The sequence below is a fragment of the Oryctolagus cuniculus genome, chromosome 11, assembly GCF_964237555.1.
Source record: "Oryctolagus cuniculus chromosome 11, mOryCun1.1, whole genome shotgun sequence".
NCBI lineage: Eukaryota > Metazoa > Chordata > Mammalia > Lagomorpha > Leporidae > Oryctolagus > Oryctolagus cuniculus.
In genome coordinates, this window is record NC_091442.1 from 111,036,610 (window position 1) to 111,050,711 (window position 14,102).

Below are 14,102 nucleotides of genomic sequence, written 5' to 3' on the forward strand. Positions count from 1 at the left end.
CTAACTGCTAACATCCAAAGTATCAAAGCAAGTCTAAGATCAACCCTGCAGTGCCAAATTGTGAGTTAATCTGCTTATCATGAGACCATGGAAAGGGTATTGATGTATAATACCAACAGAGGAAAGAAGAGGATTGGAACCAATAACTAGGTCCATCTGCAGTCTACCATTTTAGCAAAAATTACTCAAGTCCCCTTCATTCTCAAAACAAAATCCTATCATCTAATCACAATATCAGAACATGCAGATCATTTTCATACAGTGATCTACAAATTAAAGACAAAATACCTTCATAAATGGCCTACCTATTATTGTAAAACACTGAAAGAATAACAGCAAAGAACTCTCATTTCAAAACAGGAGGAATGTGAAGTGCTTATCAACAGCTGGTCCAAAGCAGTTCTGAAGTCGTTCTGGGTGAGTGTTGTCATCCTTATTTGGTGGGCTTTGAGCATAGCTCTTCATGCCTCAGCTCCTCTTTCTGGGAGCCTCTTTTTCCATTCTTGCCCTTGAGATTTGGAAAATGTGAAGGGTTCTTAATGGGTGGAGGTGGGATGGTGTGAGCAGCCACTAAGTGTGAAAATGTTCAACTCAGAATTGCCCCCTTTCAGTTTCTGTTTATCTGCTGGTTCAGGATGATCTGCCTTACTTGGATCACCAGGGAAAAGAGAATTTCCAGGAAATATTGAAAAATGTCCATATATCAACAATGCATTGAAAAATACAGCTAAGTGAGCATCCATAGCCTTCTCCTCACCCACCATCTTCAAGGAAGCCATGCTTGGATTTGATTGTAAGAAGCACTAAAGGAAATCTTTCAGGATGAGCTTAAGTTATACCAGACAGTAATATTAATTCCCAGATGAAAAACAAAGAAAACAGATAAAGATAACTGTCTAGGTGTTGCAAAAACACAGTAGAATTGCATATACCTTCTCATTATACTCTTAACTAATTGTAAAAGTAATTGTGTAGTGTAACACCAACATAACTGGATCAGAGGGTCTCAAACATGCAGACATTTCTATAACATGAGGTCTTTAACATGTTCATTGAAAATGCTATTATGAGAAAATGATGGATGGATTTTACAAAATTTTTTGCACCAAAATACACATGTCCTTAATTGTTGTAACATGTCTTTTTAACTTTTATTTAATGAATATAAATTTCCAAAGTACAGCTTATGGATTACAATGGCTCCCCCCCCATAACTACCCTCCCACCCACAACCCTCCCATTTCCCGCTCCCTCTCCCCTTCCATCCACATCAAGATTCATTTTTAATTCTCTTTATATACAGAAGATCAGTTTAGCATACATTAAGTAAAGATTTCAACAGTTTGCACCCACATAGAAACACAAAGTGAAAAATACTGTTTGAGTACTAGTTATAGCATTAAATCTCAATGTACAGAACACTAAGGACAAAGATCCTACATGAGGAATAAGTGCACAGTGACTCCTGTTGTTGACTTAACAAATTGACACTCTTGTTTATGGCATCAGTAATCAACCTAGGCTCTTGTCATGAGTTGCCAAGGCTATGGAAGCCTTTTGAGTTCACCGACTCTGATCATATTTAGACAAGGTCGTAGTCAGAGTGGAAATTCTCTCCTCCCTTCAGAGAAAGGTATCTCCTTCTTTGATGGCCCCGTTCTTTCCACTGGGATCTCACTTGCGGAGATCTTTCATTTAGGTCATTTTTTTGCCAGAGTGTCTTGGCTTTCCATGCCTAAAATACTCTCATGGGCTTTTCAGCCTGATTCGAATGCCTTAAGGGCTGATTCTGAGGCCAGAGTGCTGTTTAGGACATCTGCCATTCTATGAGTCTGCAGTGTATCCCGCTTCCCATGTTGGATCATTCTCTCCCTTTTTTATTCTATCAGTTAGTGTTTGCAGACACTAGTCTTGTTTATGTGATCCCTTTGGCTCTTAGACCTATCATTATGATCAATTGTGAACAGAAATTGATCACTTGGACTAGTGAGATGGCATTGGTACATGCCGCCTTGATGGGATTGAATTGGAATCCCCTGGTATGTTTCTAATTCTACCATTTGGGGCAAGTCAGCTTGAGCATGTCCCAAATTGTAACATGTCTTAACAGGGTCTAGTTTGAGGCACAACAGTGGATAAAATACCAGTCAGAAGAGCTCCTATCAGAGAAGCATACATGCTGCTAAAATTGTCACAAGAGCCAACATCAGATTTCTGGTGAAAGGTGGCTGGAAACATGGGGATCTCACCTGCACTTGGATAGTGTAACAGGTACAATGCTCCTAAAGAAATAAGAGGTTTACCAGGGAATAACTCACTTTAAGAAGGGATGAGACGATGTTGAGGCCGAAGTCTAAAGCAGCAGACTATCCACATCAACTTGCAAGGAAAAAATTGATCATGTCTGTGCTCAAAGTGAAGGAAATCACATTTTTTTTTAAACAGAGCATTTTTTAGGATTCATTTATTTATTTGAAAGGCAGAGTTAAATAGAAGAAGAGATGGAGAGACAGAAATCTTCCACCTGCTGGTTCACTCCCCAAATGGCTGAGTCAAGCAGCACTAGGCCAGGTCAAAGCCAGGAGCCAGAAGCTTCATCCAGGTCTTCCACATGGGTGCAGGGGTCCAAGGACTTGAGTTATCTGCTGCTGCTTTCCCAGGTGTACCAGCAGAGAGCTGAATCAGAAGTGGAGTAGCCGGGACTCGAACCAGCACCCACATGGGATGCTGGCAGTACAGAAAGCAGTCTAACTTGCTGTGCCAAAGGACTGGTCCCATGGGAACCAACTATTTTTTAAAATATTTATTTATTTATTTGAAAGGCAGAGTTACAGAGAGGCAGAGCCAGAGAGAGAGAAAGAGAGAGAGAGAGAGAGAGAGAGTGAGAGAGAGAGGTCTTCCATCCACTGGTTCACTCCCCAGATGGCCGCAATGGCTGGAAATGCATCGATCCAAAGCCAGGAGCTTCTTCCAGGTCTCACACACAGGTGCAGGGGCCCTAGTACTTGGGCCATCTTCTACTGCTTTTCCAGGCCATAGCAGAGAGCTGGATTGGAAGTGGAGCAGCCAGGACTTGAACCAGCACCCTTATGGGATGCCAGCACTGCAGGCTGCAGCTTTACCCGCTACACCACAGCACCGGCCCCAGGAATCAACTTTTAACAGCAGAAACAATAGATATCTCAATTGGTTCAGCTTACACAATTCTGGCTGAAAAATTACAGTGAGCAAACTTTCTGCTGGGTGGGTGCCAAGACTGTTTCATCCAGATAAACCTCAGACAAGAGCATAGCTCTCAACAGCAATTTTAAACAAGCAAGCTCAGGATCCTGAAGCATTTCCTCAAAATCATGGCTTGACCAGTAGGATCCTGAAGACAAAGCATGGACAAAGCAGTGGCTACCGAGGGCAAATAATCCAGTCAAAGGGGAAGTGGACCTTTCGAGAGCAAAGGTTAAGGCAACAGTTTTGAGGATTTTTTTTTTTTTTTTGCAATGCTCAAGGCATTTTGTTTATAGTCTGTTGAGGTCCAAACAATGACATCATCTACTTATTGAGAGTATTTTGAGATAGTAGCCAAAGCTTTAGCAGCAAAATTCCCAAAAGAGCTTCAGCAGAGAGTTTTCCACTAGAACGATGCTCCTTCGAGCTCCTTCCATCAGAATGAAGGGGAAATTATGCAAGTTTTTAAAATTTTATTTTAGTTTTTAACAGACTCAATATAGTTTATAGATACAATCCCAAGAAAATAGTGATATCCCCTTCCTCCATCCCTCCCCTACCCTGGTTCACTCCTTTTCCCTTTCCCCTTCCTTCCCTCCTTCCTTAGTTCCTCTTTTCTTTTTTCTTTTGTTTTTTGAGATAATATAATTGAAATTGAAATTACAGTCAAAGGCCTAATGCTTCACTTAAGAAGAAGTTTAACAAGTAAAAAGCAAAAAGACCCTAGTTGCATGGGAATGTAAGGGCTGTAAATAATAATCAAATGTAAAGATGAGCATTTCACCCAAACATGGTAAATTTTAAAGCAATCGCAGATCAGAAGCTTCTGAGTGTGATGTAATCCATTCGCTTAGTTTTGCTTTTGTTCTCTGTCATTTGAGGGTCTTATCTAAGAAGCTGTTCCAGCAACTTCATAGTCCCAGATCTTAAATTAGATCTTGAATCCATCTTGGTTTGATTTTTGTATATAGTGAGAGTTATGGATCTAATTTCATTCTTCTATAAATGTACATCCATTTTTGCCAGCACCATTTGTTGAAGAGGTTCTCCTTTCTCCAACAAGAAATTGGAGGGGCCAGTGCTGTGGTATAGCAAGTAAAGCCTCTGCCTGCAGACCAGCATCCCATATGGGTGCCAGTTTGAGTCCCATTGCTCTACTTCCAATCCAGGTCTCTGCTATGGAAGCAGGGGATGGCCCAAGTCCTTGGGCCCCTGCACCCACATGGGAGACCTGGAAGAATTCCCAGGCTCCTGGCTTCGGATCAGCCCAGCTCTGGCCACTGTGCCATTTGGGGAGTGAACCAATGGATGGAAAACCTCTTTTTCAATGCCTTTGCTTCTCTGTACCTCTGCCTTTCAAATAAATAAATAAATCTTTTTTTAAAAAGAAAATGGAAAGGCATCAAATAAATGAGCTATCAATCTCAAGGACCTACCACAAATGTAATATATAAGAGTGAAATTGAAATTTGAGATTCAATGATTTTTTACAGACCTCGTCTACTGTTGAGGAACAGTGCTTTTTTTCTTATTACTATTTGTTGAACTCTTTACTTAGTGTAGTGTTACTTATTAATATAAGTAAACTGGAAGTAGATCATTATAAAAATTAAGAGAGGGAAAAAGAAAGGAAGGAGGAAGAAGGGTGGGAGTGTGGGCGGGAGAGAGGGTAGGGTGGGAAGTATCATTATGTTCCTAAATCTGAATATATAAAATTATATTTGTTTACCTTAAATAAAAAAATTAAGACATGAGTCACATTAACTAGACTTTAAAAGACAAACAGAAGGAGGCATAAGGGTTGACTACAGTCTCCATAAATATCACTATATATTTTCAAAAGGACAGAAAGAAATCAAGGGTCAGTTGTGGGATGAGTAGAAAAGTTGCTGTGTGGAGTCGGGGAAATTAAAATGTATGAATCTAAAATCTGGGTGTTTTTTCTTACTATTCATGTTTGTGTTTTCCTTTCTGACCTGTAGTAACAAGTCTCCTGGACTTGAAGAACATCCTGAAGGGCCCACTCAGTAAATGCCTAGTGATACAGAGACATGAACACAATGAAGACAGTAGGGGCCACGTGTGTCAGACCACTTAGACAACACACTAAAGTTCCAGAAGAAACAGGTGACCCAACACGATGTCTTACCAGCACTTCCCAGAGGATGTGTAGGATTCTACAGAGGCACAGCATGGTCTATACTGAAATACTCACTGTCCACTTTCCCACTGACTTGTCAAATACAATATTTATTTTCATATCTTTAGGAATCATAAATTAAATTTAGTTTAAAGATTCAACTGATAGAATAATGACAGTTTGAAAGCCATTGTACAGGAGTCTCCACCAAAAGCGGATGAAATAAGTTGTTTCGATTGGTACATCAGTGAGCTCAACTCATCTAAGATGAAAACTTGCTCTTTTCAGAAGTGGACACTTGGCACGGTGGTTAAGGTACCCGCATCCTGTAGTGGAATGCCTGGCTTCAAGTCCTGGCTTCACCCCAGTTACAGCTTCTTCCTCCTGTGCACCCTGGCAAGCATCAGTTTATAACTCAAATAGTTGGGTTTGACACAAGGAAACCTGGGTTGAGTTCCATGCTCCTGGATTTGCCTGGCTCTTGGGACATTTGGGATTTGAATCAGTCAATGGGATATCAATTCTAATTGTTTAGACTATATAAATATATATTATATTATACATATATAAATCTTTTAGAAGAAAACAAGGAGAATGTCTTTATAACTAGATGTAGACAAACATTTTGACGATAAGGCATAAAGTAACCATAAAACAAAACAAAATAATGATGACTTTATTAAAATTAAACTTGTTCCTGAGTAACAAATTCTGCAAATTATGGTGGCTTAGAACAACATGTTTTTTATCTCAGAGTTGCTACGAGTCAGGAACTTGGGCATGGTTTAAGTGAGTCCTCTTCTACAAGGTTTCTCGCAACTGCAATCAAGGAAGGAGATAGGCTGTAGTCATGTTTAGGCTTAACCACAGGAAACTTAAATGGTTACTGGCAAAATTAGGTTCTTCAAGCATTGTGTCCTCAGTAACTCATTGCTGGGGGTAGCATTCAGTTCCTTGCTATATGGATCACTCTAACATGGCAGCTCATTTCACCAAAGTATGCAACCATGAAGAAAACAGAGTTCAGCAAAGTCAAAGTCATGGAATTTTGGGAGTTAATCGTGGAAGCAATAGCCATTGCCTCTTCCATATTCTGGTTTCCGCTTTTGGTTAAAACAAGTCACTGGATTTAGCCTCTGTTCAAAGGAAGAGTTTATCTGAGTGAGAGTACCCCTCGGACACCATTTGAATAGGGAAATACTAGTTTTTAGAAGTTTCTATAGTTTGAAAGTGTGCCTCAAAGGCTCATCTGCTGGAATCTTGGTCCCCAATGTGGAACTTTTAAATAAGTGAGGCCCAGTGGAAGTAATTAGGACACATGTCCACACACCCCAGGGGGCATTAATGCAGGCCTCCAGGGTCTGGATTAATTTCAGAGAGAATGGGTTGTTACTATAGAGCCTGGCACCTGCCCGGTACCCCCCTACCACATGCACTGCTAGTCATTCTCACACATGCCTTTGTCATTGCAAAGAGGACCTCACCAGAGCCAAGTAGTGCTACACTCTTGAGCCTCCTGAACCATGCCCTAAATAAACCTCTTTTCACAATAAAATACCCTGGATCTGAACAGCAACAGTAACAAGACTGAGCAGATATGATAATAATATTGGGGTTATTTTTAAATAATAATTTTCTTCTTAAGTATATATATATAAATATGATAGCAACCTGGAATTAGCTCATAGTAACAAGAGAGATGAGTGGAAAGGATGAATATAAAGAAAAGGAAAACTTTTCCTTTTTTAAGATTTATTTATTTATTTATTTATTTGAGAGGCAGATTTACAGAGAGAGAGAGACAGACAGAGAGAGGTCTTCCATCCACTGGTTTACTCCCTAGATGGCTGCAACAGAGCTGGGCTGAACTGAAGCCAGGAGCCAGGAGCTTCTTCTGGGTCTCCCATGTGGGTACAGGGCCCAAGGACTTGGGCCAACTTTTACTGCTCCTCAGGCCATTAGCAGGGAGCTGGATCAGAAGTGGAGCAGCCAGGACTCGAATTGGCGCCCATATGGGATGCTGGTGAAACAGGTGGAGGTTTAACCTATTATACCACTGCGCCAGCCCCAGAAGACTTTTCATGAGTTGATAACTACAAACATGACTAGGATATAAAACTATCATTATAATAACTACTTTTCTCATGAATAACTATGGCATTTTCATTAAGACATCAAAAATGAAAGAATTGTCTCTTTTTCTGCCAGTGTCCACATAACATAATATAATCGCTGCTACTCAGAAAACTCACGGATTACAAAACATCTTTATTTATAATATACCACCCTCTCCCATCCCTTAAACATCTAGCTCCAAAGGATCTTCATGATGAAGAAATGGAATATTCAGGGTGGATATTTGGTGCAGCCATTAACTCACTCACTGCTTGATGACTGTATTCCATATTGAAGTGCTTGGTTCGAGTTACGGCTAACTCTGCTTCTGATCCAGCTTCCTGCTAATGTGCATCCTGGGAAGCAGCAAATGACAGCTCAAGTATTCAGGTCCCTATCACTCTGATGGAAGCCACATTGGATGGGATCAAATCCCAGTTTGATGCATTGCTTGCATCTTTGGAAGATTCTACATCCACACAGAGGAGACATGAACCCCTGAGGAACCAAGGGTCCGATGTCTTTTGCTTCTTTGATGTAGGTATCTGGATTCTGACCTTTCCTATGCTAATGGCTGCAATATGTTCCGGAGATCCTAGACCTTGTGAAATTCAAGGATTTTGAGGGCCTCCAGATACCCTAGGTTGTCGTCTTCTTAGTATTCTTGCTATTTGATATGAAGGTCCTTGGGTCCAGGGCAAACATGATGGACAACAATTGTCAACATAATCAATGGATAAAGGGATATGAAACTGGGGAGCTTCATCTTTTTCCTCATTGCCCTTAACCATGAATGCATATTTAAACACTTGAAAAACATTTTAAAAATATTTCTGAACCAAATCCCTACTGCTACTGTCATGAAAATGCTCACAATGAGCCAACCAAACACAAGAAGTCTAAATGAAAACCCATACAGTGGAATATTCTGATCTAAGTCTGCAGACCTGATAAAGTAGCTCAGCTGCAGAACTGCTGAGCCTGGATGGGCTTTAAACTGTCTTCCTTGTGTTCCCTTCTGGGGTCCACGACAAAAGAGCAATGGTGACCAGAAGTGTGTGTTTCTTTTGGTGAATCTAGAAGCTTAAGAGAATGAACCCAAGAGACCCCCGAAAGCCTATGTTTAGAACTCATACACCATTACTCTGTTCACACTGCCATGACCAAAACTTCATATGACCAAAGCAGCCGCAGTGTCCTGGAAATATATGCCACCCACTCTAGTGTACTTTGGGGTCACATGGTAGAGAAAAAGGAAAAGACTGAGATGAGAATGCATTCTGTGACTCAGATCAATTGAATCACTGTCTCTGAAAGTGCATCATAATCTCCATGTTTTTAGAAGACTCCAGACAAGCATCACTTTATTATTATCCATGAATTTAATGTCATAGAGGAAAAAATTATAAATTTTAACCTCCACATTTCATAAATAACAAAAAGAATTTGAGTGGATTGGCATGGCTGTAAGAATGTTTATAATGCATCTAGAGGTATAGTTTTTTCAAATGGAAAATTCCTTGTAAGGAAATTTTAGAAAGGAAAAGCAATATGTGATGTTGGCCAAAATATTACCTCAGCCTGTACTTGGGCCATGCTTTCCATAAGATAGATCATGTTACCCAATCTAATATATTTTATGATCCAGCCATAGAGTTCACATGATCTCATAGGCCTTTATATTAATCATATATAGGCAGTGAGGATCATGTCTTAGTACGGTTTATAAGCAGCACTACATGGTAAACACCAGTTCCCCTGATTTCTAGTCCAGTCTTGGAGAATGAGCATCAAAGTAGGGTACAAGTGCAAATCAGAGTAGTTCAAAAAGACCATGGAGAGGCCGGCACTGTGGCTCAGTAGGTTAATCCTCTGCTGTGGCGTCAGCATCCTATCTGGGCTCTGGTTTGAGTCTCAGCTGCTCCGCTTCTGATCCAGCTCTCTGCTGTGGCCTGGGAAAGCAGAAGAAGATGGCCCAGATACTTGGGCTCCTGCACCTGCGTAGGAGACCTGGAAGAAGCTCTTTGCTCTGGCTTCGGATCAGCTCAGTTCCAGCTGTTGTGGTTATCTGGGGAGTAAACCAGTGGATGGAAGACCTTTCTCTCTGTCTTTCCCTCTCACTGTCTGTAACTCTCTCTCTCTCAAATAAATAAATAAATAAAATCTTTTAAAAAAGATTATAGAAAATGTAAAGTATGAGTGTATTTTGGCACAAAAATTGAAACCCATGCATAATATTTTCATAATGTAAATTAGCTCCGTTATAAAAATTATATCAAAATTATTTTCACCACAGTAAACTCAACTTTTAATTCCAGTTTTCCAAGAACTTTTTGAAGTTCCCCTATAATTTACTACAGTAGATACCATATTCATAGTGCTTATTCTTACATTTAAATGTATGAGCTACATTTAACTATTTATAGGTTCTTTGAGTAAGTGTCATGGAAAGTACAGTCAGCCAGAAATCAAACCCTGCCATAAACAAGCTGTGTGATTTTAAGAAAATCACTTCACTAAATTATAACTTGCTTTCACATTTTAAAAATTGCAATTTCCACGAAGAAATCAACTACATGACAAAAATGAGCACTTGGATCTTCAAAATTTAAATCCAGAAACTGCAGATAAAGTTGTGTTTGTCGATCAAATTCTCTGAAAGGCTGCAATTTGCTCTGCTAATCTGCATTTATTCTATGAAGCTTGGGCTGCTTGTCTACTAGGGAAAATATGAAGATGTGGATGTTTATGCTCCCTAATGCTAAATTTAAGATTCACGAACAGCTGATCATACATAAGTTTCTAAGTTATTTTCTTATTCTCTTATGTACGTGCTCATTAGTTTTGTCCTCTTACTTTCAGATTTATGAGGCAAAATATAAATTGTTGGATTTTAAAAATTCTACATAGTTTTTCTGGTATGGGCATGTTTTTCCAATATCAACTTATACTCCATAATAAGATGTAATGACGTAGGTCAATATTTCAAAGAATTACACAATATTCACTATATATATTCTATCTGACTCCTGAGAATCGCTGGCTTCAATAGATAATTAAAGCAATGCTTCCCTTAAAATTCCTATGACTCATATTTAAAATGCTAATTTTCTGACACTACTCCCAAAGATCCTGACTCCTCCAGTGTATGATAAACTTTTGCCACAATCATCTTTAACTCCCAGGGCTGCAGTAAGAAAATGAAAATTTCATAAAATAAAAACATTTCCTCCCTCTCGTCTTCCCTTCTACTCTGCTTTCAATCTTCTCTCATTCCTTCTCTTTCACCTTTTTTCCCATCTTTATCTTCTAGTTAGCAAACAGGTCATGGGTCATGATGTCCTGTGGCGGGCATTTGGCCTAATGGGTAAGAGGCCCAGTAAAGACACCCCTGTCCCACATCAGGGTATCCAGGGTTGACACCTGGCTCCAACTCTAGCTCCAGCTCCCTGCTAATGTATGCCTTGGGAGTCAGTGGTGATGACTCAAGCAGTTGGGTTCCTGCTACCCACATGAGAGACCTGGATTGAGTTCCTAGCTCTGACCTTTGGCCAAACCTAGTCCTTGTCATTGTGTGCATTTGGGCAATGAACTGACAGATGGGAGTGTGTTTTCTCTCTCTCCCCCCCCTCCCCATATCTCTAATAAATTATTTTAAAAAAATATGGGTTTGGTGTTGTGGTGCAGTGGTTTAAGTCGGTGCTTGCAATGCTGGCTTCTCATGTCAGAGGGCTGCTCCACTTCTGATCCAGCTCCTTGCTAATGCACCTGGGAAAGCAGTGGAAGACAGCCCAAGTGCCACCCATGCATGAGACTGAATGGAGCTCTTGGCTTTTGGCTGTCGCAACCATTTGGGGAGTGAACTATTGGATGGAAGATCTTTCTCTTTGTCTTCCTCTCCCTTCCTTAAGAGAGCCTAATTTGAAAACAGAATCTTCCTACTCCATACTACACTTTAAAACCAACCATTTCACGTGTGTGACCAAAATGAATGTTTTCATTCAGTTGTCAGCTATTTTCTGTTAACTGAAAATATGTTACATTAAAATATGTCCCCTGCCTCGAGAGTTTAACATAAAAGCCAGAATATTCCTTGTCTATAGCATACTTTAATAGTAATCACTGTAGGGGACGGCACTGTGGCACAGAAGGTTAAGCCACCACTTGCAACTCTAGTATCCCATGAGCGAGGGTTGCCACAATTCTGCCATACGGTATCAGAGAGCCAGTTGCAGTCCTGCTTGCAATCTACCTCCCTGCTCATGTGCCTGGGAAAGCAGAAGGTGGCCCAAGTATCTGGGTCCCTGCCACCCATGGAGGAGACCTCAATGGCGTTCCTGGCTCCTGGCTTCAGCCTGGCTGTTGTGGCCATTTGGAGAGTGAACCAGTAGATGGAAGATTGATCTCTCTCTCTTACTCTCTATCACTCTACCTTTCAAGTCAATAAATAAATCATTTTAATCTTGACTTGTTCCCACTTTAGGGCTATTCCAAACAGTACTGCTTCTAACATACATGTCCATGTCTTGTGGTTTATATAGGCATGATCTTCTAGTTCATCAATTTCTGTAAGTGGAATATGTCATGTTTAGTTTAGTTTCCATAGTCATAAATAATTTGTTTTATTGAGTAACACTCATTGTCAGACCATATATATGTATATGTACAACAATTTGCATCTCATATGACATGTGCTCTTTAGTTACCCACTGGAAAGTGAGCCTGTTAATATGGGAGGACCATGGCTTGATTAAGTAGAGTATTCGGATTACAGGAGGCCTTCAGTGAATGGTAATTTAAAGATGCCTTCATTCCTGTACTACCTACTTTACAGAGCTATATAAAATAAAAATCAGCTATTATTTGTGAAAACATAATAAACTGAAAAATAGTTTGAAAATGTACCATTTCATTGTTTTCGTCTTAAAAGTACAGGTATTCAAATCTCAAATTTTAGCTGCACTGCAGTGTGATTTGAGGCAAATTAATTTGCCTCTGTGAATTCATGTGGATCATCTTTCTCAACTTCGATTCTCAATGATGAAAATTTTGAGCTTTGGAGGTGCTAGGAATGCCAAAAATGATTGCTGTTATTGTCACAGCTGGAGGAAAAAGCATTCAACAATCAGGCCATTTTATTTTAGTTGTGGAGAACTTTGTGAAAGATTATCTTATATTGTGGTCATATAAGTGTAAAATCTACTTGTTTTGTATCTTTGTTTTCAAGGAAAGCAACATGAATGGTTTCTTTTGATTTAGTTTGTTTTTTAAAGCGTGCGACATTTGACTTAGTGTTCAAGTCACAGTGGCTGCTGTGGTCTGAAATTCCCCAAAACTCCTATGTTCGCGACAGTGACAGGGAAGGTATCGGGGGTGTGCTTTGGGGGAGGGGATTAGGTCCTGACAGTGGAGCTCTCCTGAATGGGCTCAGTGCCCTTAGCAAGAGGCCCGGGGGCCGCTACCACCTGAGAATGCAGGAAGTAGATGCCATCTATGGAGCAGTACAGTTGATCTTCTGTGTCCCTGGGTTCCTTGCCTGGGGATTCAACCAACTACAGATCAAAAATATAAACAAAAACCCCGTGTATGAACCATGTGTGAACCCTTCTTATCATTATTCTGTATATAACAATCATCTACATAGCATTTTCATTTTATTAGATATTGTAAATCTAGAGATGATTTTTAAAATATGGGATAATGAGTGTAGGTTTTTGGAAATGCTGCACTCTTTTGTGTAAGGGACTTGGATATGGACAGATTTTGGTATATGCAGAGTGTCCTGGAACCCATACCATATGGATACCAGGGGATGGTTACAAATAAGTGCACTATATAAAAATTAATTAAAAATTACAAATCACGGCCGGCGCCGTGGCTCACTAGGCTAATCCTCCGCCTTGCGGCGCTGGCACACCAGGTTCTAGTCCCGGTTGGAGCGCCGGATTCTGTCCCGGTTGCCCTCTTCCAGGCCAGCTCTCTGCTGTGGCCAGGGAGTGCAGTGGAGGATGGCCCAAGTGCTTGGGCCCTGCACTCCATGGGAGACCAGGAGAAGCACCTGGCTCCTGCCATCGGGAAAAAAAAAATTACAAATCACAACAAGATAGCACTTCCCTTCTAGTATGATGGTTCTATCAGAAAGAAAGACAATAACAGATTATGGCAAGGATGTGGAGAAGCTAGAATACCATTCCAGCATGTTGCTGGCGGGGTATAAAATGGCACAACCACGTTGGAGAGTATGTTGGCAGCTCCTCAAAAAGTTCAACATGCAGGTACCAAATCATTCCACAGTAGCACTAGGTATATACCAAGATGCTGAATACACACACAGTCCACACGAAAACTTGTCTTAGCCTATGCAAAATAGTAAAAAATTAGAAACAACCAAATATTCATCAACTGATAAATGGATAAACATACTGCGGTATCCATGCAATACAATAGTATTCAAACAACAGAAAGCATTAATACATGTTGCAACATGGGTGAGAACTGGAAGCATCATGCCAGTTGGAAGAAAGCAGGTACAAAAATCCCACATATTGTATGATTCAATTTATATAAAACCTCCGAACAGTCAAATCCATAGACAGAAAGTAAATCAGTGGTTTCCAGGGCTGAG